General features: G+C 37.6%; 1 pseudogene; it reads right to left on the minus strand.

Moving 5' to 3' along the window:
• Positions 1-1,860: 1,860 nt before the first annotated feature.
• LOC143534391 (pentatricopeptide repeat-containing protein At5g48910 pseudogene) lies at positions 1,861-3,597 on the minus strand (annotated as a pseudogene).
• Between the last annotated feature and the right edge of the window lie 306 nt (positions 3,598-3,903).

Here is a 3,903-nt window from a genome sequence, read left to right on the forward strand (position 1 = left end):
TACTTTTAGCACATCACTCGTCTCCTAAGAACAAATGCCTCTGAAATGCGTCTCCAAAGACGAATTTTAGAAGCTCATTTTCCTAAAATTTGAAAATATGTACGGCCCAGGTAGGAAACATAAAAAACAGTTTTGGGAGACTGTATTTTGACAAGAAAAGTTAAGAAAAAATATGAACTTTTCCATCAATATTTTAAAATAATTTGGACTTTTCCGTCAATATTTTCCCATATTTGGTTTGCTCTCTACATTTCTTTAAATCTTTAGCTTGCTCCCTCATAATATATACATTTTCCTAATATGTCTATCAAGTACAAATTCTTGAAAATAATCAACAAAAAAGGGCTATTTTGGACTTATCTCTTTAAAAATGGCTATTTTGGGAATTTTTCCTTTTTAAAATACCAAATAGTTTCCTAGGATATAGGATTTAAGCTACATATTTTTCTAAATAGGCTAACATAATTTCCTAACTCTAAATTTCATATCCTTTCTACTTTTTCTACAAAATTATGTATTTTTATATATCAAATTTTCAATTTTGGTGAAATAAGTCAATAACTATTATTCGGCAACAAGTTGATGAGGCTAATCGGGGTGTTTACAACCACGGGCTTGAATATCTTTCTTCTTTTCCAAATAAAAAAGTCAGTAAATCGGTATTTGATGAGTTTATGATAATTTGAATTTGAATTTCTAATATAATTGCCAAAAAGTGTGTCTCATGCTTCGTAAGTTTGTTTCGTATCCATTGGATACTCGTCCGGGTCAAATATTTCTTTACATGTATCATGTATTTTCTTTTGTTAACAATATTACCCAATCTTAAACAAACTATAAATAGTGAACTGAATATCAAATAATCTTCTACCAAATCAACTATATTTAAAATAAATTATGTATTTTCATGGTTTAAGTTTCTTACAACTTCAAAATACTTGTGTATTTTGTTAAATATAAAAATATATTGTTTTTAGATATGAGTAAACGGGTGGGAAATTATTTCGAGTAATTGGAAATGTAACACTTAAGTTATACTGGTGTCAAACCAACGGAAAATTATATAAATAAATCACATGACCGGACTTATAACCTGATTGCACAACTCGAATGTTTCAATTCTTAGAATTTTTAATGTTTGAGTTTTTCTACAAATCCTAATGAGAAAGGTATAAAAACTCACTCCAAAGTTGTGAAGACTTCCATGAAAATCTCTTTAATATTGTAAATGCGAAACATCTCGTCTCAAATATCACCAAACACATTTTGGGCTTAATGGTAGTCGATGACAAGAAAATTCTACATTAAGCGTGTTTAGGTTGAAGTAATACTGGGAATGGTGGCCTCTTTGGAAATCTACAGTTAGACAATCAAAACAAGTGTATGAGCTTCTTGTGGACAAAGTAAACAATATTGACGATACAACTGCTGAATGTTACAAGATATATGTTTCTCCTTATATATTTATATGAGCTTTTGGGCACATTATGCAACTGAGGAATGACATAACAATTCTTGGGGTTGATATGTTGGTTATGCTATGCATATCACAATTCATAAACTCGAATGCTTGTATTTGTTCAACAAAAGACTTAAGGGTGTCTCAGTAACATTTAAAAAGCCCATGTAAAGCAATTTCTCTCCATACAAACTCTTGCATTTATTTATAGAAGTTGAAGAAAAATTGTTACACTTCTTGGGTGGGTTAGATATCGACCCTAACACCTCTTGAACAAATTTGCTGCATGTCACAATTGTTGTATTCAAAGTGATAAACTTCATAGTTGATCATATATTTCTTAGAAAGGATATCTTAATCATACATATGTACCAAAATAGTTTACAAAAAAATATCAATAATCACCAGAAATCCTTACAAGAACACTTCCCATTCCGAAAATGATGAAACCGCAAACGATCCCTCACAACTATATCCCTCCCGTACACACACGAAACCAACTTAATAACCGAATGGCAATCTTCACACATCCTTAAATTCTTCGTGACCCGAATAGGCGTTCCAGGTGACGTACTAATCAACCCAAACGCAACAGCAAGCTTTTCGCTATGTCTCCATAACGTTGTTTCCTTCTCGTACTCTTCAATATCAAACAACACCTCCGATGTTTTAGGAACATAACCTTCTAACTCTAGTTTCGCAATCATCTCATCTACCATGTTATAAATCTCTTGGGCCCGGGGGTGGTCGGTGTCCCCGATTTTGAACACGTGAACGGTCCCGTCCACATCGATTGTACTTTTACCCGGGGTGGTTTTAACACGGTTTTCCTTCATCAAGATTCTCACTTTCTTGGCATCTTCCCATCTCCCCGCCTTCGCATATATGTTGGATAGGAGCGCATATCGACCGCCGTTAAGCGGGTCTAATTCGATTAGCATTTTCCCGATTTTCTCACCCATATCTACGTTTCCATGGACCCTGCACACGCCTAAAAGTGCACCCCAAACCGCAGTATTTGGTGTCATTGGCATGCTATGTATGAGGTCCTCCGCTTCGGCTAACCGTCCAGCTCGGCCCAAGAGGTCAACCATGCACCCATAGTGGTGGACCGTTGGCTCAATCCCATGAAACTCTTGCATCTGGTTGAAATACTCTAACCCCACATCAACCAACCCTCCATGAGCACACGCGTTTAGTATTCCCACAAATGTGATTTCGTCAGGTTTAACCCGTTGCCTTTCCATCAATAATAAAAGCTCGACTGCATCCTTTGCTCGACCATGCATCGCAAGGCCACTAATCATTGCGTTCCAAGAAGAAAGTTCTTTTACTTTCATCGTCTCGAATACATCCCACGCCAAATCGAGCCGACCAAGTTTTGCATACATATCCAATAGCGCAGTCCCCAAAACACCATCTAGTTTAATCGAGTTCTGCTTCGCATACACGTGGATCCATTTACCTTGATCAAGCGAACCCACATTTGCACAAGCCAACGCTACACTCGAAAGAACAAACTTTTTCGGCTTAATATTCTCCCTTAACATTACCCTAAACACTTCCAACGCTTCTTTAAAACACCCGTTTTTATTATACCCATCAATCATAACACTCCACGAAATCTCGTCTCGTTCAGGCATTTCATCGAACACCCGGCACGCATCTTCAACCATCCCTAATTTCACCAAACCCGAAACCATAGCATTCCAAGAACTAACATTCTTTCCCACCATACACTCAAACAAACCCCTGGCAGATTCAACCTCCCCACATTTCAAGTACCCATCAATCATAGCATTAAAACAAATAACATCCGGTTCGCCATAATCAAGCATCACCCGAGCTTCAATCAACCACCCAAATGACGAATACATTTGAATCCCAGCACTTCTGACATACCCATCTTCCATAAACCCATTTTTAACCACGTGGCAATGAATCTGCACACCTTGTTCTACAGAACCCACAGCCATACAAGCTTTAAACAACACTGGGTAAGTGAACTTATTAGGGTTTGAATTAGAACCCACCATATTTGAATAATGTGACAGAGATAAATACGGTTTGTTGTTGTCGAAACATGCTTTGATAACTGAGTTGTATACGAATACATTTGGATTGGGGATTTGATAGAAGAGTTGAATAAAGGAATTGGTGGGGGTGTTGAAGTTAGGGTTGGCGTAGGATTTGATTAAGGTTCCGGCGATGAAGTGGTCTTGGAAGTGGTTGGTTTTGAGGATGAGAGCGTGGGTTTGTTTGAGGAGATGAAGAGATGTGGTGCATTTGGTGGTTAGGAGATTTAGAAGTGATTTTTGGGAGATGGGTTGGTTGGGATTCTGGGTTTGGAGGTGGTGGTGATGCGGTGGCTCGGTGGTGGTGGTGGTGGTGGTGGTGGTGGTGGTGGTCATGGTTTAATGATGAGAATGGTGGTTTGGTTTTGT

This window comes from Bidens hawaiensis, unplaced genomic scaffold (assembly GCF_021521415.1).
Source record: "Bidens hawaiensis isolate Kalapana, Puna unplaced genomic scaffold, B.hawaiensis_p1.1 tig00010163_1, whole genome shotgun sequence".
In the NCBI taxonomy this organism is placed as follows: Eukaryota; Viridiplantae; Streptophyta; class Magnoliopsida; order Asterales; family Asteraceae; genus Bidens; species Bidens hawaiensis.